The sequence below is a fragment of the Canis lupus genome, chromosome 14, assembly GCF_011100685.1.
Source record: "Canis lupus familiaris isolate Mischka breed German Shepherd chromosome 14, alternate assembly UU_Cfam_GSD_1.0, whole genome shotgun sequence".
Classification (NCBI taxonomy): Eukaryota; Metazoa; Chordata; class Mammalia; order Carnivora; family Canidae; genus Canis; species Canis lupus.
Window position 1 is genome coordinate 47,195,313 of NC_049235.1, and position 25,216 is coordinate 47,220,528.

Sequence of the window (25,216 nt, forward strand, 5' to 3'; positions counted from 1 at the left end):
AATAGTAAATATAGCTTTAATTTTTAAATGTACATGCATATTTTATTACAGTTAGACAAAAAGTGGGGCTTGAAGACCCCCTCTCCTTTGTTTCTTCTCTTCTCATTCCTTCAGTCACAATCTCCTTCAAAACTCAATCATAGGCAGCCCCGGTGGTGCAGCGGTTTAGTGCCTCCTGCAGCCTGGGGTGTGATCCTGGAGACCCTGGATCGAGTCCCACGTCGGGCTTCCTGTATGGAGCCTGCTTCTCCCTCTGCCTGTGTCTCTGCCTCTCTCTCACTCTCTCTGAATAAATAAATAAATTTGAAAAACAAAACAAACAAACAAAAAAACTCAATCATAGTGATGTTCAGACAAAAGTAGCATTTTCTAAAAACCAGACCCAAGTGCATGCCTAAGCAAATCAGTTTGATATAAATTCTTGGCATTTCAATAAATCAAGGAAAGAGAGTGTTAAGCCTTCCAAGTATAGTCTTTACTCAAGCTAAGCAGATGTTAACTGTCATCTCTTCTAGGATTTAGTCCTCGGAACTCAGCAAGGAAGTCCGATATAGATAATATTTAAAAATGTTTTGCTTTAGGTTTTTATCCAAAAAATGTTCACAATTTCTTCCCTTTAACAAAAATCCACAGTTGTTCTTGTCAAAAAAGAAAACACAACAATTACCACCATATTACTTTGAATAAAAATAATACTAAATTTTTAAAAAGATTTTATTCATGAGAGACAGAGAGAGAGGCAGAAGCATAGAGAGGGAGTCACAGAAGGAGAAGCAGGCTCCCTGAGGTGAGGCCCATGCAGGACTGGATCCCAGGACCCCAGGATCACGACCTGAGCCAAAGGCAGACACTCAACCACTAAGTCACCCAGGTGCCCCTAAAAATAATACTAAATTGATATATTATTTATACAGTGGCCATCTCTAAGAAACTCAGGAATTTGTGTGAGAGGTTGGGGGCAAGAAGAATACAAAGTCAGGATCTTCTAGCACTATTAAGACTTCCTCACAAAAAAAAAAAAAAAAAAAAAAAAAAAAAGACTTCCTCACCTATTTTTCTACTTCCTTTTCAAGTTAGACCATTAGTGCTTCCCAATAGAACTGTCAGATAGATAATCAAAGCCCCTTTGTCTCCATCACCCACCGCCTGCCCCAGCAACATTACTTCATTTCCCACTTTGAGGGCCCATATGGACAGAACCTTCAAGCTGTTTTCCTGGACACAACCTGATAGCTCCCCTAGATACGTAGGAGTGTCCCCTCAAACAAATCATACTAAATCATCACCCAGTATCTCCACTGCCCCGGGCCTGGGAAGGTTTGCCTCACATACACTTAGCTTTTTAGGGTTTGAAATCTTATTTTTCAGTGATGGGTCAGTTTGGCCTCTCCATATCGTGAAATGCCAGGGAGAGAAAAGGAGGACCTCACACTGGCCCAGAAATGGGCAGCCTGACAGAGGACTTGTCTGTACCCATTCCTGCTCACAGCCCAAGGACACATGAAGGACTCAGGCTCCCCAGAGGTGGTGGGGGCACTTGAGGAAAAGGCCTAGAAGGTAGGCCTCTGGGCCCGCATTGCCCCAAGGTCAGAGCCCCTATGCTTTAGTCTACACTGGTGGTACACATTGAAGTTCTAAAGGACCTGATCTCATAGAAAGGCCCTTCTGCCTTTCATAATGAGAAAACTCCTGACCTAATGAATGCCTCAGTGCTTTAGAATTCCAGGATACTGGAAGCACCTTTTCACCTTGGGAGTGATAAGATGTGAAGGATACAGAAACTAGCAACAAAGATTGATTTGAGTCCATTTTTCTCCATAAAATAAAAGAAACCGTGAAGGTAAAATTTCAACAAACATTTGCTAAGAAGTCTGTTTGACAAGACTACAGTCTCATAGATTTTTGGTTTGACCAAATTTCAGAGACAAACATTTTTGGAATCCATGGAAACTTTTTTTTTAACAATTTTTTGGGGGGTAAGATTTTATTTATTTATTCATGAGAGACACACAGAAAGGCAGAGACACAGGCAGAGGAAGAAGCAGGCTCCCTGTGGGGAGCCCACTGGGGGTCTCCATCCCAGGGCCCTGGGATCACGACCTGAGCCAAAAGCAGACGCTCAACCACTGAGCCACGCAGGCCCTCTGCAATCCATGGAAATTTCTTATCATACCAGGTAAGCGCACTGAAAACAAACAAAAGCCAAAGCAAAAAACCCTCCTAGCCACTATCCCCATCATCTCAAAAAGTCAAAACTTTTTAAAAGGGGTATCTACCACCAAAGACATGAGAAGGACATGAGATCAGAAAACAGCACAGTCCTTTAAATGAGAGAGGTTCATTTCCCTGTAAAGTGTAGCACCGGGCCTTATTTCTCTCTTGCCATGGTCAGGTGGCAGTGCCATTGGGGCCCAGTTCTTGGAGCCTCTCATCCCACGGCCGGTGGGCGATTGACAGAGGAAGAAAAGGACTTGGGTCACAGAGACCCACGTGTGTTTCCCAGACCCCTCTCTCTCTCCTGTGACTGGCCGGAGGGCCTCCGAGTGTCTGAACGTCTGGAGCCTTGCTCACTTGCTCCGTCAAGTCTGGCCGGAGTCTGGGAGCCAGCGTGGCAGTGTTTGTGGAGCCAAAGTGGAGATTAAGTCATGTTTTAGAGGTGACCTCTGTCCACCCTTTCTGCACTCCCTCCCTCCCCTCTGGGCCTCACTCCCCAGCAATTCCCCACCTACATGCTTTTGTTCTGCGTGAGCCCCTCCCTGCTAACACAAGACCCAACAGGGTCCTGCACGCCCACCATCACCTTCCGACCCCCCAGTCCCACCCCCACAGTTGCCTTCTCCTCAAATGGACCTGGTCTTTGTTGTTGTAATTAGATTATCTCTGCCTTAGGGACCTAAGGGACAGTCCCCAGCAGCCCTGGCTGGAAAGGCAGGTCGCATAATCCCTGTTATCAAGAGGCTTGTCATTTAGCATGTAGATCAACTAATTCTTTCGATACCAGGGGAGCAATTGTGCATCTTAATATTGATTTTTTTTGAGATACAATCGCCTACATTCCTGAGTCAGACTCACTTACTGAAGCTAAAAGGTTCCACTTACTATATTATGAAACTACCCCCACCCCCATCACATGCTTCATCCCAATTTAATGTTACAAAATTGGACAAATCTGAAGGGCTTTGTGTTTTTCCACTTGGTCCAATTTCAGAATGAGCATCTAGTAGAGAAGAAACAGGAAAAATAATTCTGGCTGTTTTAAGACAGCATGTGTGTTTGTGTTTGGTGTAGAAGTGGGGGCATCTTCTGCGGTTCCTCACCACCCACCTAACCAGCACATGCTTCCTCTACTCCTCAAACTTTGTGGTGGAGTGATATGGGGTTCTTAATTTAATGAAGTCAGCTTATCAGATTTCTGTGTTTCAGGATGAATTAGGAGGCTGGGCTTTCAAAATAAGCTGGGGACATTTTTTTATTACATACCCCTCTAGGGGAGTGAGAGGCAGAGAAAGAAGAATTTGAACTATAGCAGTAAGAAAAAGTGCTACTTCCTCGAAGGTCAAAGATACACTCAGATTTGGGACAGGCAGAGGTGTGGATTCTATATTATGAAGGAATATGTGGCAAAGGAAGCAGCAGACAAGAGCCAAATATAAATTTTTTTCCACCCAGAAAGTTCAGTGTCCCTAAAAGCAAGAGTGCTTGCTGCAGGAAAGCACTTCATTATCCACTGGAATACCAATCTCGAGGACTCTTTCCACCACTTCCTGAGGATCAGCCATGAGTTTGGCGGTGTTGCAGAGTATGTGCTGTATCTTTTACACATATTGTCCCACTTCATTCTCACAGCAAGTTCGTGAGATGTGTTCTATTAATTACTCCCATCTCACAGATGAAACTACTGAGGCCTAGAACAATGATATGAGTTGCTCAAATTCCAGAAACCAACAGGTAGCAGAGGCAGATTCCAACCAACACTGCCCAATTTCTAAACTTGTTAGGCCTACTAGAAAACTGCCCATGGGATGCCTGGGTGGCTCAGCAGTTAAGCATCTGCCTTCAACTCAGGGCATGATCCTGAGATCCGGGATCGAGTCCCACATCAGGCTCCCTGCCAGGGGCCTGCTTCTCCCTCTGCCTCTGTCTCTGCCTCTCTCTCTCTCTCTCTCTCTCTCTGTGTGTGTGTGTGTGTGTGTCTCATGAATAAATAAATAAATCCTTAAAAAAACATAAAATCTTTAACAAAGAAAACTGTTCTTCATGCTTTGCTGGTTGATAAGGAGTCCATTCATTTATTCCATTATGTGTGCATTCACTCTGAGATGATTGCCCATCTTCTGGGGCCTAGGTGCCAGGGAAAGAAAAGAAGACACAGTGCAGGGCAGGAGACGGACAAAAATAAATAAATAATGTACCATCAAATAAAGTGATGCCTTCCTCCCTTGGGAGAGGAATGAAATTCAGGAGGAATTCTGAAGAGGGGTCTTAAAGATTTCTCAGAAGATTTTAGAGTATACGTGGCTTTGTTTTGAAATTCCTTGTAAATGATTAGAAGCTTAGGAGAGAATGGGAAAAGAAATGAGCTGAGATATTCTCATTATAAGGCCGTTCTGTACACAAGCTAATGTAGTTGTGTTACTTCCCTTTGTATTTATATGAAATTTTCTATCTCGTGGGCTTTATGTGCATATTGACATTTTACTGCTTGCAAAGTGAAGTTAAACCCTTAAACAGGAAAGCAGATGTAGCAGATTTCAAAGCACTATCAGCAGAGATCTGCACTGGGGACAAGATACTTATATATGACTTCTTCGTCACTACTCTGTACTTCAGAAAGGAAGAGTTATATTTACTTCTTTTTGTGTAATCATAATGTAGTGTGTGGCTAAGAACATTCCTAGATTTCTGTCCTAAGATTTCTAACTTTTATTGAATTGTTTTGCTTACCTATATCTCGTGCTATTGAACTGCAAAGTCTTTGTGGAACTTAATGTAAGGGCCTGGTTCAGTGTCTGGCCTATGGTAGGGGCTCAAGAAATGTTTGTTAAGATAGAACATTGAAAAAAAAAAAAGATAGAACATTGAATAAATACATGAATTAACTAGTGCTTGTACAACTTCTCCTTAAAGTAAATACTATACCCATTGTGCCATGGGTACATACCATGGCCATATCATGCTTTTCTTGAAGAGTCTTGACTTGAAATATTCTCTTATCCTCACCAACCACCAAAATGGCTATTTTAATATTTGAGCATCATCTATCAGCTGGCTCCTCATGCCCAAAAACAATTACCAAGATCCTTTGTTGGGATCTTTGTCCCATTGTTTCTGTTGGGAAGCAAAGTTGCCATAGTAATAGATAAACTATGTTCTTGAGTAAGAAGAACACCCATTAGGGGGTGTGAAAATGAGCTAGAAACACAATCCAACAATTTGGGTTCAATAGTTCTTGTTCTCATTGAGAAAAAAGAGTACTTTACATGATCACATTTATTCATTTATTAGCAAACATTATTAAATGTTCTGAGAATATTAAACATGTGTTGATTGTAGGAAATCTTATATAAAGCTTTGGGGCGAATCTGATTGAAAATACTTGACTTGTTGGCCTTGTTCATCATCACTTGTATTTGTCAAACATTAATTCTGTCGTTTTAGAGACTTAGACATTAAAGACAGCATAGTGTGGTAGTAGGAAAGAAGAACTCCAGGCTTGCAGTGGACATTTGTCATATTCTTGCCACCCCATCAACTTTTAAATGATGTTGACATATCTGAGCCTCCCAGTGTAGAAGTTAGAACTGAAGTTACTTGCCTCCCTTGCAGCTAGAACACAGCATGTTACTCAAACATCCGCCAATCAGGGACACTTGGGAAAGACTTTCCAGAAGATCTTATTGCAGAAAAGGCTTCAAAACAGGTGGAAGAAGCTGGTGCAGTAAAAGTGAATCTCAGGTGCTTTGTGCTTGGCAGCAGCAGAGTTAGTAGTCTCCTGGTCAGACAGGTGATTCCGCCTGCAGGGTTTGGGTATGGCTTCTGGACGCTGAGCTTCCCTCCCCTTCCTGTCACCTTCCCCCTAATTCTGTGAGTTTCCTCATATCCCTCAGTAAATCCTTCTCCTGCTTAAACATGTATAATGAATTCTGGTTGCTTTGCAGCTTGGAACATGGTCTGTTACAAAAGATAACATCTAATTATAAAAACAATCTTGACACTCACAGAGAATACATTATCTGGGAAGTCCAGGGTGATCTCTGAGTATGTCTGCAGCCCAAACCATGGGATAGAAACTCAAACTAGTTCAATCAGATCACAATCCTAGCAATTGTTTGTCAGAATATGATTAGGGTTCTTTGGTTGAACATATTACTACTGTATTTACTCAAACTGATAGGAAGATAATCCTAAACTTCCCACTATTTAAAAAAAACCATTGATTTGGAATAAGTAAACGGTTGTTTCCCAACCTGACTGAATGTATTTCCCAGCTTTAACATCAGGTTAAGTTCTAGTGTTTTATGCATCTGTAATACCTTTGAATTAGTTTGCTCAGGCTGCTGTTAACAAAATACCCCAGTCTGGGTGACTCAGACAAGAGAAATTCATTTTCTCACAGTTTGGGAGGCCAGAAGTCCAAGATTGAGCCCAAGATTAGAAGTCAGCAAATTTGGTTTCTTCTGAGGCCTCTCTTCTTAGTCTTCAGATGGCCTCCATCTCTCTGGGTCTTTGCATGGTTTTCCCTGTGCAGGTGCACGTCTGTGCGTTGATCTTTTCTTAGAATGGCAGCAGCCATATTGGATCAGCACCCACCCATATGAACTCATTTTACCTTAATTACTTCTTTAACAGCCCTGGCCCCAAATACAGTCATATTGTGAAGCCCCGATTGTTAGGATTTCAGCATATGAACTTAAAGGGGAAGAGGACACAATTTAGCCCATAACACTTGTGTTCATCTAAATTGTTTAATTCTAAGGCTGATCTGGAGAAGCTATTTCCAAAAGGTACCACTACTTCTGTTTAGTTTAACATAAATCTTTATAGTTAAATAATCCATGGTTATTACATAAAAACTCTATTTTAGAAAGCAAGGTTAGAACTTCCACTTCCCCACACCCTTCTTCCTCCATCCTTCAAAGTTTACTTTTTAAGTAATTACAGTAAAAATGTCTAAACAGTTTTAAAGTCTGATCTTTTCCACAGAGTTGTCCTCATTCTTCAATCCCCCACTAAAACCCTACTTTTACACCTTATCTTCCCCAGCTGGAGTACCAATTAAAAGGCAGAGATTGGCAGAATGAGCAAAAAATATGATGTAACTATATGCTTTCTACAAGAGAAACACTGTATTTTTTTTAATCGGAGTTCAATTTGCCAACTTATAGCATAACACCCAGTGCTCATCCCGCCAAGTGCCCCCCTCAGTGCCCATCACCCAGTCACCCCAACCCCCCACTTACCTCCCCTTCTACTATGCCTTGCTCATTTCCCAGAGTTAGGTGTCTCTCATGTTGTCACCCTCACTGATATTTTCACTCATTTAAGAGAAACACTCTAGATTCAAAGACACAAATTGTTTGAGCATAGAAGGATGGGAAAAATTATACCACACAAACACTAAACAAAAGATTTCTGGAGTCACTATCCTAATAGCAGACAAAGTGGAGTTTAATACAAAATTATTACCAGAGACAAAGAAGGACATTTCACGATGATAAAAGGATAAATCCATCAAGAGGATATGACAGTTACAAATATCTATATGTTCTAACAATAAACCACAAAATATAGGAGTAAAAACTGTCAAAATTGAAGGAGAAATAGACAATCCAACAGTAATAGTTGGAGACTTCACCACTCTACTTTCAATTAAGAATAGAACAACTACACAGAACATCAATAAGCAAACAGAAGACTTGAACCAAATAGGCTTAACAGACATTTATGAACACTTTAACCATTAACAATAGACTATACATTCTTCTCAATATAAATAGGAAATTCCCCATGATACACCATATGTTAGGCCATAAGTCTCAATAGGGATCCCTGGGTGGCTCAGCTGTTGGGTGTCTGCCTTTGGCTCAGGGCATGATCCCAGGATCTGGGATCGAGTCCCACATCGGGCTCCCTGCATGGAGCCTGCATCTCCCTCTGCCTGCATCTCTGCCTCTCTCTCTCTCTCTCTCTTTCTCTCTATCTCTCATGAATAAATAAAATCTTAAAAAAATAAGTCTCAACAAATTTTAAATGACTGAACCACACAAAGTATGTTTTCTGATCTAATGGAATGAAAATATAAAGGAATAACTGGAGGACTTCAGGGAATTCAAAAGTTGTGGAAATTAATACACTCCTAAATAACCAATGAATCAAATAAGAAAGGACAAAGGAAATTAGAAAATATTTCAATTAGTAGTACATTTAGGGCTGCTCTTCCTAGACTAAGATATTGTGCTAGAAAATTTCCCATCTTATACATCAAAAGAAAGATCCAGTGGATCATTACTTCCTGGTCATCTGAGAATCATAATGAACAAATCAGAATTTCTGTCCTAACAAATCCCTCCAGCTCTGCTTTGATTCCTCTTGTCTCCATTTGTTTTATCAACGTGTGAAGGAGAAATGCCATGAACCAGAAGTGGCAGCTTGCACTTTGAAAATGATTATAACATACTTAAAATTTACCTCTTAGAACCTGTCAAAAAAAAAAAAAAAAAAGAACCTGTCAAAAAAGTTTGGCAGTAAATACAACCTAATATTTGCAATAATGAAGAGTAATAATCCTATTTTCATATCTCTTATAAAGACTAAATATGTGTTTTATCCAAGACAATCTGCAATTATTAATGCCATAACTGGACATGTCTAAAGGACAATATGAGTTTACCTTACAAGAAGGTTTGGGTTTCACACTAGTATTCTATGGTAGAAATACAAACTCGTTCAGCTCTAATAAGAGTTAGATAAACTCAGGGCCTTTCCTAAAATAACAATGATTACTCTTCACAAAAGAATCACCAACAAAGTCTACACTTGAGAAAGTATGAATTGTCTTCTACATTGAGCACTGAGCATTTCTACACTGAGGCAGTGCTTCACTATTAGACCTGATAAATCGACACCATAGATGAATATTTTGATTAATTATACAGGTTTATCAAGGTCTTTGATGATTTTATTTTTTTTTTATTTTTTTTATTTTTTTATTTTTTTTAGGTCTTTGATGATTTTAGATGAAAAAGTAAAGCAATTCAAAGATTCAGTCTGGACTAAATAGTATAGCCTAATAGATCAAAAGCCTGCAAAAAACCAAGCTGTGGAAAAGTAATAATGTAAATAAAAAAGTGATTTCAATCCCTGCTTGGCGACTGTCCTCGCTCTGGCCACCACGGCTCGGTGCCATCAGATGCATTAATGCTGAGACACTGGTCACTCATGGGGGAAGGGGAGATGGTGAAAGCTTTTTTGACTGTAGATTGGGGGGAAATGCTTATAAGCCTGAAATGCATTCGGCTGATGCATCAGACATCAGTTACTGAAGAAGCAGAGGCGATGAACTTCCTTTAGCAATGCCCTGACCTGGGGGGATAAACGCATGCCAACGTGCTGAGTTACTTCAACAATGCAGAGACAACCAATGTCAAAATACCACAGGGCTGCACGGTGTTCATGAGACTGTCTTAAGATGATGGGATTTCTGAAGCATTTGCAGGGATGCAGCCCTCCCTCCGCCCCACCCCCACCACTCACACTGATGCAAGAGCAGAGTAACTTTGTCCTAGGAAATGATGATGGATGATCCCTAAAACTCAATGCACATAAACAGTGCCTGTGTCACATGGTGGTCTGGTGACAGAGCAAGGTATGGGAGGTAACCCAGAAGACATTGGCAAGGAAGTTCTGTTGTCCTGTTCTCTCTTCCTGTTCTCCTGCTAAGCCATTTTCAACCACTGAAGCCCCAGAAGGGTTTAGGACTTTGGCTGGAGGAAAGCATAGGAATGAGCACCTGAAATCTAGGATTCCAAGCCCTTTGTTCAGGGCTGGAAATCTTCCTGGAGCAGGGAACTTTAATCACATAGGATTAAGAGCTAGGGCATTGGAGTCAGATCCTCGTTTCAGATTCTGATCTGTCACTTAATGACTGTGCAAACTTGTAAAAGGTGCTTAACTTCTCTGAGTCTAGCCCCCTCATCTACAAAGGGGACTTAATAATAGTATCTATCAGAATAAATTAGGACTAGGTTGATCTGTGAGTCCCAGGAAACCTAAGATAACAGTGGCTTTAACGAGATAGAAGCCTATATCTCTCTCATAGAACACAGCAATCGCGGCCTGCTATGGAGATTCCACACGATGAAGCAGTCAGTCTTCCCACCTGGTTGTTCCACAGTCTTCAATGGTGGCTTCCATTCTAGCCCAGGATGGATGCTGCAGCCCCAGTCCTCACACTCGTATTCCACACAGAAGAAGTAGGCAAGGAGAGATGAAGGGAGTAGCCTTCCCCTATAGACATGGCCCCTAACTTTCTTTTGTCCTGAACTTAATCCCATGGCCACACCTGGCTGCAAGAGAGCCTGGGCAATGCGGCCTTTACCGTGGATGTTCATGTACCCCTCTGCAATTAGGGAAGTCTGTTATTGAGGGGGCAGAATGATAGTGAGGGACACATAGGATCTCTGCTCCCCAACCTATCAGGCTATTGGGAGGACTCAGATAATGCTGGGAAAGTGCTCTGCACAAAGGCCAGGCCAAAGGAAGTGCTCACCGAGTGCCTGGGCCTGCTGGCCTCCCTCACTCCATTCAGAGCACCAGTGTTTGGTCCCAGGTTGCCAGGATGGAGCAGCAGCGGCCGGATGGCAGGCAGAAGCAGGATGTGTGGGGCTGCTGTTCGTGGAGTGTGTAGGGTACAGAGGGCTCTCAGGGAGCAAGGCCTCACTCACCTTGGGGCACAGTTTGGAGGGGGTGCCAAAGAATCAGCAGTCAAGAAAAGTGATGCTTTGGGGCACCTGGGTGGCTTAGTCAATTAAGCATCTGTCTTCGGCTCAGGTCTTGGGTTCAAGCCCCACCATCAGGCTCCCTGCTCAGGAGGGAACCTACTTCTCTTCTCCCTCTCCCTCTGCCTCTGCTTGCGCTCTCTCTCTCACTTTCTCAAATAAATAAAATCTTTTTTAAAAAAGGAAATGTTTTAATGTAAATGCAATATTTTAAAAGCCAAACAAATTCAAAAAATATCTACAATAAACAATATCAAAAATTTAAGTAAATATGGGTTCCAACACCACACTTGTACGACTCATCTCACCTGTTTTACCCTGATCCCTGATCAGAGCCTGTCTCTCCTGGCAGCCTTTTGTCAGGCCTGAGAGGATTTAAGGGTTTAAGGGAGATCACTATGAAACCCGGGAACTGTATCTGCAAAAAGAGGATCCCACAGAATATATGACCTCTAAGGCATATGGATATCTTTATACATTAGCTTTGAAGAAAATGATAGTTTTTTAAATTGAAAAACTCCAGGGACACCGGGGTGGCTCAGTGGTTGAGCATCAGCCTTTGGCTCAGGGTGTGACCCCAGGGTCCTGGGATGGAATCCCACATCGGGCTCCCTGCGGGGGGCCTGCTTCTCCCTCTGCCTATGTCTCTGCCTCTCTCATGAATAAAAAAAAATCTTTAAAAATAAATAAACTGAAAAAAATCCATACCACCTAAATCACAAGAAAATTAAAGACACTTCAAATTGTACTAAGACAGAACCTTAATATTTTAATGTCTATCTTTCAAACTTTCTAAATATATATATACGTTTTATTTAAAATTGAACAATTCAGTATATACTATTTTAACTTAAAAATATTTCTGTATTGCTGCATATTTTTCTACAATACAATACAAATTCTATAGGTCAGCCCATCTTGTGTGTGTACACCAAATTAGATTATTTCCAACTTTTCTGTTCTTATAAATAGCTCTGCAATAAAATCCTTGTAGATAATTTGGTTTTGCAATTATTTATTTGTTTGGTATAAATTTCTAAAGGGGAATTGCTAATCATCCTTCTTAAGATTATCAAATAGCCTTTCAGAAAGTTTCTACCAATTTATACTCCTCCCAGAAGCATATATGAGTATGTGTTTCCCATACTCTTGACAACATTGAATATAACCAATTTTTTAACATCTCTACTGATTTAAAAAGTGAAAAATTAAAACACTTAATTCACATTTCTATAATTGCTAGTGGAAGTCAATATTTTTTTTCATTTTTTATTAGTATTTGCATTTTTAAAAATAAATTACCCGAGGAAGTAAGCTCTATCATAGCAGGGAATTGTGTTTGCTTGTTCATTTATGTTCCCAAGCAACTACAACACTGCCTGGCAAAGAATAAGTGCTCAGTCAATATTTATTGATTGAAGGAAAGTGTCTAACAATTTTCAAGAGTTCTTTATCAAAGAAATTAATATTTAGGATGGGTTTCAAATATTTTTCTCAGCTTATCATGTGCCTGTCAGTTTTATTTACTGTGTTCTCTGCTATGTAGAAGTTTTATTAAAATCAATTAGAATTAATCAATGTTTTCTCTCTTTGTGTCAGGATATTACATACACCAAGACTGTGTGCACGTGTATATACACTTTTTCATGACTCTTTTATTTTTTTCTGTTTTTTTTTTAAGGATTTTATTTACCTTTTTGAGAGAGAGACCAAGCATGAGCAGAAGAGGGGCAGAGGGAGAGGGAGAAGCAGGATCCCCACCGAGGAGGAAGCCTGACACTCCTGGGATCATGACCTAGGCCAAAAGCAGACACAACCTACTGAGCCACCCAGAAGCTCCATATTTTTGTTTTTAAATCCTGTCGACCTTATTTTACTCTATAGCATATTTTATTTTTCTTAATTTTTCCAGGTAGGCAATTAACTTCTGCAAAAAATATCTTTTCCTTTTTATCAGTGTTTATTCCTCTCATTCAATTTTCTTATTGCCTTTCTTTAAGTTCCAGAAAAATGCTTAATAATAATGGTTACAGTAGCTATCTTTGTCTTATTTTCTGACTTGATGGAAAATATTTCTTATTTTTATGCTATTATTTTCAAGATACTAATTTCAGGATGCTTACTTAAATTTAAAAAATTTTTATTACCTTTTAAGAGGATTTTGGGGCAGAGGGGCACCTGAGTGCCTCAGTCAGATAAGCATCTGCCTTTGGCTGATGATCCCAAGGTCCTAGGATTGAGCCTCGAGTCGGGCTCCCTGCTCAGCAGTCTGCTTCTCCTTTTACCCTTGCCCCTCCCCACCACTTGTGCTCTCTCTCTTTCTCTCTCTCTCTCTTAAATAAATAAATAAATAAATAAATAAATAAATAAATAAATTCCTTTAAAAGAAAGAAAATATTAAAGCACTTACAGATAAATTCTCTCAGATCCAGTACTTTAACAGTAGGTCTTCAACAATATTTTCTATCTTTTCCATGCTTTTTGTTCTATGTAGACTTTCAATATCTTTTACACAAACTTGACCATTTGTGTTTTCATTTTTAAAAATTAATTTAGTCAGGACTTTGAAACTTATCAACATAGAGATATACATTGTATTTTCTTAAAAGTTTTCATAATCTCTTTTGTATCTTTGCCCAAATCCACTTCCTGCTATTAATATTTTTTATATGGGATTTTTTATTTTAGAGGTTCTCTTTTTTTCTCCTTTTATTTTGATTATACTTGAAGGAATTTGCCAGCATAACTGGCCCTATTGAAAGAATGGATTTTGAGTTTATTATCATTTCTCTACTTTTCTAATTAGTTAATTTTGCTTTAAATTTTATGCTACCTCCCTCCTGCTTCCCTTATATTTCTCTCTCTTTCTGGATTGAGCTAAATGCTTAGATTATTTTTTGTTATTGTTTTTAATAACAAGCACACTTGAGATGAGTGTTGCTATATTAGTCAGTTTTTGCTAGGTTATGCTGCAGAAACAAATAATCCCCAAATCTCATTGGTTTAAACATCTTAGGGTTTATTCTCTCTCATATTACATGTCCTTTGCATGATGGCTACAGATCTAGTCAATACCTTCTTCACTCTGAGATGCAAGTTAAAGAAACCACCTTCTATCTGGGACATGCTCTTCTCATGGCAGAAGGAAAAGAACAGTGGCTGAGGCACTATATGGGCTTTTAAAGCTTCTGCTTGGACAGGACATAGATTACTCCCATTCATATTCTAAGGGCCTAGCAAATTCAAGTGGTGGAGGTGGGGGCATGGGTAAGGTATCAAATCCCTATCACAAGAGAGATAGCAAATAAATGTCCTAGACTTTGAGAGATAGTACTCCTTTTTAGTGAGAGAAAATGCATGCATGTGAGAAGTGCAGGGTTGTGGGGAGAAGCATCTCAAGCAGGCTCTGTGCTCAGTGTGGAGCCCAATGTGAGGTTCAATCTCACAACCCTGAGATCATGACCTGAACCAAAATCAAGGGCCACTCAACCAACTGAGCCACTCAAGCACCCTGAGAGCTAATATTCTTACTGTTTTTTTTTTTTTCATTTTTCTAAGCAGTATGAAACTATGGTTTTTATTTCTTTTTAGAGTATCTCATTATGGTTTCATGAGAAAACAAGTCTAGAGAGTCTTGTGACCACACAGAACAAAGATATCTGGCCTAGTCTAAAGGTTAGAGACAGTTTTCTGGTGGAGCAAATGGTGGCTGCTGGCTGGATATAGAAGAATCGGGAGTTTTGAGATTAAAGGCAGGTAGGGAGTGGGAGGGGGAGGGGAAACTCCTTGAATGGTCTGATCAGATGGCAGTCTACACAGTTAGCCTGAACTATGGCTATGCACACTGCTAAAGTATAATCTTCAAAAAGTCAAAAACATAACCTCTGTGCAAATACAAAAGAAGTATGTGTCAAAGATTTCTTTGGCTCATCAATGGGAGAATCTATAAAATGTTAAGACTATTCCAGTGGAGAATTTGAAGAACAGAGATATCTATAAACAGTCAAGAATGTCACATAAATTTGCTAATAGATGCAAAACTAGTTAATATCTGAAAGAGCAATAAAATGTAATGTTTGGGGTTATCTTTTCTATATCTACTGGAAGAAATTCATTTGCTTTGCTATGAACAAGAGTCATTTGCATTATTATCAAGTTTTCCACATGTTAACTGCTACCCCTGTGGTTAGAAAGTAACCTAATCAATAGAAAGCCAGTGAAAAGTGCACACCTTATAGGGTACATTAGATAATGCCCAGCAAGCCACGGAAAGGACACACAGTAGTCTTTTTTTCCCATTTTCAAGTCTAAATAATTTTCCCAATAATACCTTTTTAAATTGTGAAAAAAAAATAATATTGATTTCCAACAAAGTCATTAACTCTACTGAGGGGGTCAAATACATGTGAGTCCACTGGACAGTCTTCAAACATGTATCTCCACCTTCCTGCCTAGATTCAGGTCTGTCCTATATGCTAATAATCTCTACTGTGTGTCCCGGGAAGGTCATTCGGGTTTACTCTTACTATCAAGGGTAACACATTCAGCAAATTCTTAAGCTCTTGTCATCTCCCCAGCAGCCTTTTGTGGTCCTTTTAACAGTCTGCTGGGCTGAGCAGGAAGAGACAGGTTGCTCTGGGCAGTGTTCAACAGCACAGCTCTTTGTCTCTCGTTGTCAGCCAGCCCTGTCACTACATTGTTCTCCAGGCGGCATGCCTTTGATGGACTATCTACCCCTCATGTCTCAACACTCTGAGCAGCATTTGGAGAAATAGCAGCTCTACGTTGTTACTTCTGGTACAGAATAATCCCATTATAATATGATGTGCTATCAACTCAGTTCCACATATTTGTTGAGAACATGGTGAGGGAGTCCCAAAGATGTAAAGGCATGCTCCCATTCTTAAAGAGTTGTCTATCTCCCAAGGAGACAAACCACATGCAGGAACAAATGCAAAAGACAGCTAGAAGAGCCCTGTAGGAAAGTCACAACCAAATCCCAATGATGCTACTTGTGCAATCTTGGACAAGGATTCTTTGTTTAACATCATTACTGAGGTATAATTTGTATACCATTATCCATTGTAAGTAAAGGATTCAATAAAATTATTTTAGTGAATTTATAGAGCTAGACACACATCACTTCAGTCCAACCTTAGAACGTTTCCATCAGCCCCAAAAGCTCCCTTATGATCACTTTCACTCAATTCTCATTCTCACTCCAGCCCCAGACAACCACTGACCTGTTTTCTGTAGAAACAGAAATAAATTTGCCTTTTCTAGAAATTGCATATAAATGGAATCATACAATATTTGCTCATTTGAACATGACTTCTTTTGCTTGGCATAATATTTTTGAGCTCCATCCATTCATAGAATGTATTAGCATGTGTTCATTCCTTTTGATTGCTGAATTGTATTCTATTTTATGGATTTCCATGTTTTGTTTATCCATTCACCTGCTGTGGATATTTGGATTGGGACTATTATGAATAATGCTTCCATGAACATTCACATATATAAATCTTTGTGTAGATATAGGTTTTCATTTCTCTTAGGGAGACACCTGGGAGTAGATTTTTGTGATTTAAGTATCTGTCTAACTTCTTAAGAAACTGCCAAACTCATCAAATTGGTTGTACCACTTTACAGTCCCACCAGCAATGCATGAGAGTTCTAGTTTCTTCACAACCCCATCAATACTTGTTATTATCCATCTTTTCAATTATAGCCATCCCAGTGTGGGGGGATGGCATCTCACTGTGGTTTTGATTTGCATTTTCCTAATGGTTAATGATGTTAAGCATATTTTTATGTGCTGAACAGCCATTCACATATCTTCTTGGGCAAAATGTCTATTGAAATGTGGCCTATTTTTAATTGGGCTATTCATCTCCTTACTGTTGAGTTGTAAGAGTTGTTTACATATTCTAGATACAAATTCCATGTCAGATATATGATGTGCAAATATTTTCTCCCAGTCTGTGGCTTGTCTTCTCATTTTCTTAATGGACAAATTATTTAAGCTACTGGAATCTAACTTCAATTTTTGCATGTATTTGTGGGGATATTAACAATACCTATTCTCAGGATTGTTGAAAGGATTAAAAGAGGTAAAATATGTGAAAAACACTTAGCATAGACTTTGGAAAACATTAGGAGGCTTGCTGAATGTTTATTGAATAATCTGAATGTAAGAAAGTGTGCGGAAAGTGCCAAATTGCAGGTAAACAATGAATGCTTCTCTTGTTTGGGGAGGAAAGAAATCAAGCTAGAGCTGAAGGCTCTACAGCTTCACAGTGGGAATAAAACCTTGAGACATGTATTGCACGATGAAAAACTCTGGACACAGGAAAGTAGTGCAAGACAGAGAAATAGCCAACAGACGCACAGAGGCATGAATAAGCAAAGCTTGTGAGGATGGCAGAAGGGAAACCAGTTTACTACAGATACAGGTTCTTCATACAGAGCCAAGTATCATTAAAGCCTAGTGTTATCAAGTTAGTATGTAAAGTAGGCATTTTTTCCAGTTCTCTAACACTCAAGTTAAAAGAAAAAAGTGATTGTTCTGTCTGGAAAGGGGGAATCAAAGAGCAAAAATATTTTAGCTGATAGAAAAATATGTCATCAACCCTGAAACCAAACCTCAAATACATTACTTGAGGTGGGGCACTGTGGTGCCTGACAAGGATGGGCAGGGTACAGAGCCCAAGAGAGATCACCCAGGCTGGCTGCCTCAGTTGTGAACTCCTGGAGACATGAGCCATTGCACCGTCTTGAAACTTGGGGCCAGTTTAAAACTGAGATCATGTTGCTGTGGGGTCAGCAACCAAACACAGATTCGAGAGGCCAGGTGGCTCAGCCCAGGAAACCCCAGCTGTCATGAAAAGAAGGTAAACCCAAGATGTCAGGAAATAACAGATGATATCTGTTTGAGCTCACTACACACTGGGGTCTTGGTCAAGTTTTACAGAAATTATCTCATTTAAAGTCCCATTGCTGTCCCTATTTTATAGACAAAGAAACCAAAGCTCAATGAGGAGCTGGGGGCCAAACTTAGTCAATTAGACCCAGGCTCTCACTCCTAAGCACAGTCTATGCTGACTCCTGTCAGGAGCCCTCAGTAGGGCTCACGTCAAGGACAGGAGCTGCCACCTATTTCTCTTAGTATTGTAAGCCAGCACAGGGCCTGGTATATATGCAAGTACCCAAGAGGTGTGTATGGCAGGGATCAAAGCTGAAGCAACCCCTCACATCACAGAACAAAGCTGACCACCGTACACTTGAGGCACGATGAAGAGACCCACAGGAGTCAAGGATCAGCCATGACATGGAATGTGGGGACTATCTGGCTAATAGGAGTTAAGAGTTCTAAAATTTGCAAGTCATCTACCTTTAAACATCAATTAGAGCAGTTCCAGGCTTTTCCTCTGTAATCATAACTTCATTCCATCTCACTTTATTTCACTGGACTTTGTAAAGCCAGTCCCATAACTGGCCCTGTGAGGTTAGTGCATGATCCAGTATCCACTACAGCAGCAAGTTCAATGAGAAAACTATCACACCTGCAGCTGCCCAGGACAGGTGGGGAACTGCACCCCCCCCATCCTGCATCACCCCACGCAGCGTGCTGGTTCAGGGTCAGACTATGTGAGCATCTTGCTGGCCACATCACGGGCAAGAGGCTTACCCTTTCTGGTTTCAATTTCATCCTCTTTAAAATCTAAATAATCATAGTTTCTACTCAAAGAGAGCCATAGGGCTGCAGGGACATTTAAATAAAATATGGCCTTTAAAGTCATAAGCAGAGGAGTTGGCATTTAGAAAAGGCTCCAAAAAAATGTTGGTCTTATCATTTGGCTTTCCCAGGTGCTAGTTCCAAAGCCCGTATCAGGTGGGAGTGTCTCTTCCCCAAATGTGTCACATCCTTCCTGTGCAATCCCAGGCTGGATACATAGGACGCCAACAGGGTCGACTTGCCATTCTTATCCTATGCCGAGAAAGAATGGATGAACTCTCTGAAGATAAGGCATCCCTAATTCCCTTCCTTCCTCTGTAATTTGCCACCCCCTCTTTTTACCCCCCCTTTCAACCTAGTAGACAAAGAATGAGTGTCTTGGCGTCTTGCCCAATGTAGCAGGAAGTTATGAATGAGGATTGCACAGGACAGTTGACTCTCTACAGAGATAGGCTTCAAATTAATCCTGAAGGCTGGGCAGTAACCACAGGAAACTTGGAGCCATGAGGCCACCACTTAACACTTGCATATCTCTGTCCATCCTGGAGCCTTAGGCAAACAATAGCTTAATCCACTGAAGGACTGGGGGATGTATTATTAGTCATGGACTATCTGAGATCAACCTTTTGAAGCAGAATCTGGACTCAAGACCACTGATGGGATAGGATCCCTATGTGAATCTTTGAGGAATGTCACAGCAAATTTCCAACAACTGGTTAATGTCTACCAGTGCTTAGCAAATTAGGCCTGTGTTGAAGTGTCAATGCCCAAGGGACTGATTTATTGAACTACCCTAATTAGGATAGTGTAACACATCAAAGGAGCATCAAAGAAAAAAGTGCTGGCTTCTGAGACTAAGGAGTACACATAGGCATGGTTTGTCTCTTTGCCAGGCTCAACAAATGCCATTCTGACACTGCAGTGGGCCCTGGTGGAACAGCAGCCATCAATTAAATTAAAACATTGACCCAACAGCTGGAGCAACCATGTTGTAATCTCTTTCTTGTGCCCATTTTCTCCTTTGCTAGACTTTCACCTCTTTTAGGACCTTATTTGGATTCTGATATGAGCAAACTATATATGGTGGGGTATGCGGTTGGAGAGAAGGAGAGGAGACATAACTAAACATTGAATAATATTGAAGAATTATTGTAATAATTTTTAGAGGTGATAATGCATTGTGATTGTGTTTGAAAAATAGTTCTTCTCTGTATAACTAAATACTGAAATGTGTATATAATACCTTGAAATCTGAGATTTGCTTTAAAATATTCTGGTAGGATAGCAAGTTAGTAAGAATATGCATAAAACAACATTGGCTAGGTGATGGATAAATATGGTTTGTTATACTATTCTTTTGACTACTGTTTAGGCTTAAAATTTTCCATAATAAAAAGAGAAAAGGCAGTACCAATTGAGGTACCAGGCACAGCCCCATGACAGCACATTTGCTGTGATATTACTTGGTCCCGTGGACAAAGCTCTGGAACTTTTACTCCCAATGAGGAGGTCCATCATTAACACATTAAGCCAGTTAAGTCATTGCCATCTGGGAACTTTTATTTTTTTTATTGGTGTTCAATTTGCCAACATATAGCATAACACCCAGAGCTCATCCCATCAAGTGCCCCCCTCAGTGCCCGTCACCCAGTCACCCCCACCCCCTGCCCACCTCCCTTTCCAACACTCCTCGTTCATTTCCCAGAGTTAAGAGTCTCTCATGTTCTGTCTCCCTTTCTGATATTCATCTGGGAACTTTTAAAAAATTAGCGTAGACCTAATTAATTATTCTAAACCCCTGGCTCTAAACCCCTGGCGACCATTAGGTCGTGGTTGGCACACTTAAAGGGAATTTTAAAAGTTGATACTGCTTTTTCTCTCTGCAATGCTGTTCAAAAATCGAGTATCATGGAGACCATCTCTTGATACTGGTTTACCAAAGGGAAAGAAAAATGAACTCATACTTAGTCTCTTCTGTGTGCCAGAAACTAAGTTTGCTCCATCTTATTTATTACACAGAAGAACCTGGTAAGGTAGGTGTTAACATTTCCCATTTTGAGATGCTCAGAGAAGGGGCGTTAAGTAGCTGGGCCAGGATTTGAACCTTGGTCATCTGAGTCATACTGGCTTTTTCCTTAATTTTTATTTAAATTCAATTAGCCAACATATAATACATCATTAGTTTCAGATGTAGAGTTCAGCAATTCATCAGTTGCATAGAACATTCAGTGCCTATCCCATCACGTATTGTTAATCTCCGTGATATATTTTCTTAGGGGATTCAACCCAGATTGATTTTTCGCCTTCATTTAGGAATATGACAAACCTTCATGATTTTAGGTTTCGAACACAACCGTTCTTTTCTCTCTCTCTCTTTCTCTCTCTCTTTCTCTCTTTCCTTCCTTCCTTCCTTCCTTCCTTCCTTCCTTCCTTCCTTCCTTCCTTCCTTCCTTCCTTCCTCTCATTTCTCAAACTCTGTCCATAGTCATATGGCAGTCTGGGTTGTTGAGTAGAGGGCTAGGGATGTATGGGGTGGAGAGTAGGATGCTGACATTGGCCTGAGAAGCAAATTCAGGAGTACACAGAGAGCTGAGTCAATGACCAGGGATCAAAGGAAAGCCTCACACCAGACATCCATTCAAACAAGAGGCCTCTCTGAAGAGCTGGGCAGGACCAGGTGCAGGGCTGTAAGATAGAGTTGTGGCCATCATCCAGAAGAGAACCACAAGAAGGAGAGTTGAGGAGGATTCTGAGCTGATATCCTGAACCAATCTGCACAGAATCACAGGTGCCTCTTGGATAGTGACCTGGGGCTTTGAAGGCCTGCTCAGATAAACCTTGTTGTTCATGGCATTCCCCATTCACCTTCTCCTTTTATATGATGCCCACTGCGTCACAATTTTTCTGAAATACACACCTCTCTCTAGATCATTTGGTGTTTCATTCCCATAGAACTAGACAGATTTAAGTGTTGGGAGAAGCCTCAGACAGTGTGTAGTTCAGAGGTTCTGAAGTGTTCTGAGGCATCTAGGCAGCCACCTCAACTCATCCTACAGATCACGAGCCTAAAAGGTGGTCTTCTCTTTTTTTGCCCCATTATTGTAAGCATTACTAGAAGGCCTTTGTCCCTGCATGTGGCAGTATGTTTCAGATTGCACCAAATCAACAGCTATTAAATGTCTACCTATGTTTTAAGCCTCTGAGCCCAGCATGATTAGAATTTCAGACTGAGCCAGAGGATATAGCTAGAGATGTGTTTTCCTTCTCTCCTAAAGCATAGACTTCTCAAAATTTGAATAGAGGATGTCTCTACAAGAATGCCGTATGCATCCTGTCCCAAAAGTTCTAAGAGAGGCAATGTTACACTCAACGACTTATACAGCATATCATTTTCTAGGTCGGATGTACCAGACCTTCTGATTCTACTAGAGCAGATTTGGGTAAAATTGTAAAACTTCAGAGTTGCTATAGGATAAATATTGTTTGTGATTCATTGCATCATTTTGCTACTTCAGAGGACTTGGTACTTAGTAGGTACACAATTAAAGTGAATCCCTCAGGTTGTACTGTTTTGTAAAGGATGAAACTAGCACACAGATTTGGGTGTTTCTTTTGAAAGTTGTATAGGTAGTAAAGCATCTTCCAGGGCTATGACTGTGGTCTGAGATTAGGGAATCTGCGCTAGGAGCCCCATCTAAACCAGTCACCAAGGAGGAAATAGTTTGATATCCACCCTCTAGTAACTTGAATCTATGCCTGCAGGTAGCAGGAGCGGCAGGGAAGATTGGGGGACCTCAGTGCAGAATGCAAGCTCTTAACAAGTAAGACTAAGAAGGTCCCAAACCCACCATGCCTTTCCCATTGTTTTCTGCCTTCCCACCTGCACTCCATGTAGACAAAATCTACATGAGGAACTTACCTTCAGGAGTTGATCTCTTGCAAGAAGAACATCCAGAACATTTGTAAGATTTAGCAGAACAGTCACTGGTGACCAATGCTTTACCCTAGGGATTTCCACAGCCACCTTAAGTCACTTTGTGAATCAGCCCTTCTAAGGCCAGCAGGATCTTTGTGAAGGAGAGAGTGCTCTTCTCAGCACTTGACCCTACACAACTCAACTCAGGACTTGCTTAGGCAATAGGAGCAAACAAAGTCAGAGCAGATTTTAGCCACAATGCTGAAATCCTATAATTCTACTCCATAGCTTCAAAATGTCACCATCAGGGGTGTGGAGCAAGTGATCAATATGTTAACGTTCATGACCCTGATCTTTGGACTTCCTACCAGCACTCAGACCTCCCAGAATCACCTTCTCCTTGCCCTCAGAGGCTAGAGCGGGGCCACATGGCAGCAGAAACCTAGAGGACCAGAAGATGCAGCACGCCCCACTACTGTAGGCAGGACCTCCGCCCAAATAGCATGTAATCTCCTCTGCCCCCCATCACTCTCTGGGAAGCAAGCAGAAAGACACTGTTCTTCCCCATCTTACAGACAAGGAAATTGAGGCACAGAGAGGTAATATTATATGTCCAGGTTCCTAAAGCTAGTAGTGAATAGAGCTGAGGCCACCTCCTTGGTCTTCTGACACTTAGACCTTCATTCTTTCCATTATCCATTAAAGCAACATAGAAACAAGTTCTCATGGTTGCATGTTGTTATTATGCTTTAGTCTTCTGAAAGGAACGCCTACCAAAACATTGCCGATAGTGGCCATACAAGGTTGTCCTCCCTTTGGAAGGTCATCTACTAATAACTTCCCTTTTTTCCCCAAGTTCCTCTTAACTCTGGCCCCTGTCCTTCCTCCACTGCCCATCTGTCACCACTACCTGCCTTGGGCTACCTTTCCCTGGCAGATGTGCTGTGCCCGCCACTTGCCAGGGTCCTCAGGAGGGAGGCATCCTTGGGGTTTCCCACCTCTCTCACCTCTGCTACATCTGCCTAAGTAGGAGAAATTGGGAAATCACGAGAAAAGGGAACATGTGGGAAGAGCAGCTATCATATCTCTCCAATCCCTGGAGGAGAGAGAGCGAGATTTCCGGCTTCTACAAACAACCAAGCTCTGCAAGGAGGCTTCTTTTACATACACTTTGCAGGGATGACTTAAGTAAGTCTTGACGACTCTCTTTCCCTGGAGACTAGACTAAAAGTATTGTTTAGAAATCTAATATATGGTTTATTTACTCAATTTGTGCTGAGCTCCACAGTTCCTTCAGGCCAGCCTCACTAGCCCATTACTCTATTAATGCTCCATTACTGAAATTAGTGCTGTAATTGGAGGGGGAAGGGCCGCGGAAGGGGGCACGCCTTAAAGGCACAGGTCTTATTTAATCACATCACGGGCAGAGGCACAGAACTGGGGTGGGGGCCCCAGGAATGCCTGGGCCACAGCAATGCAGCAGCAGCAGCAGCAGGGAGGCGGCAGGAAATGGACAGCAGGCACCCTGCACCTGCTGGTCCACGCAGCACCTGTGCCGGGCCTGGTGGCGGCAGAAGGGGCTAAGGCCGTGACCCCTGCAGCAGTTCCATGGCCGGGATGTTTTAGGCCTCGTTTCATCCTCACATCACCAAGTCCCAAACACACTGGCTCAGCCCCCTGATCCCAGTCCTGACTCCCCACTCTTAGCAGGTGTTGTGAAGGCCATTTTTATTCAACTTCCTTTGCTTCCCACCTCTCTACTTTTCTTTGCCCAAACTGAGCCCCCTTCCAACCACCTCCCACTCACCACCCGCTGGACCTTCAGTCTGGGCCATGGTCCTTTCTCAAAGAACCATTCCTGAAGCCCTTCACTCTACCTCTCCTTTGCCATGCCTTTTCCCCCTCCATCGCTGACTTACCTGTCTTCCACGAAGTAAAAACCCAGTCACTCCTCAAACGTCAGGCCATTGCTTCCTCTCATAAATACATTTCTTGTGAGGGGTCCTGTGCTCCTTGTCTCTCGGTCCTCACCTCCTACTCAACATCTCCACACTCTGAGATCTGAATTGCACCCTCTCCACCTACTAAGATGACTTTCTTTAAAGGTCACCAGTTGTCCAATCCAAAAGCCATTCCTCAATTCTCATCCTCTATGGGACATCGCTGTAGCATGTGAAATGGCCAAACATCCACTTTCTGGAATGAATTTTCCCTCTGGCACCTGTGAATAATGTTTTCTCCAAATTCTTCTGTTCTTTCTGACAGAACATTCTCTTTCTACAGCTGTAATTCTTGACATTTTTTAGAGTCATAGATCATTTTGAGAATCTAATAAACATACACACACCCATTCGTGGGTTCTCTAAAAGTCTGGAGATGCCAGGCTAAGTACCTCTGCTCCTTTCTTTCTTGGTGATCTTGACAATTCCTATTTTTAAAATTATGTATTTGGACAATTCCCAAATCTAAGCCTCCAACCTTGATCTCTTGGCCAATTCCACACCTGCATTTTCAGCTGCCTGATAGACACTGCACAGGGACCTCAAACACTTCTTCACTTCCTAT

At 41.3% G+C, this 25,216-nt stretch overlaps 1 long non-coding RNA gene across 1 annotated transcript; it reads right to left on the reverse strand.

The window, feature by feature from the left end:
- On the reverse strand, positions 1-24,857 carry LOC119865649. Its single transcript, XR_005369228.1, has 2 exons — positions 24,571-24,857; positions 1-285 (listed from the first exon to the last, which is right to left on the reverse strand). It is a non-coding gene; the product is annotated as an uncharacterized LOC119865649 (long non-coding RNA).
- Positions 24,858-25,216: the final 359 nt, after the last annotated feature.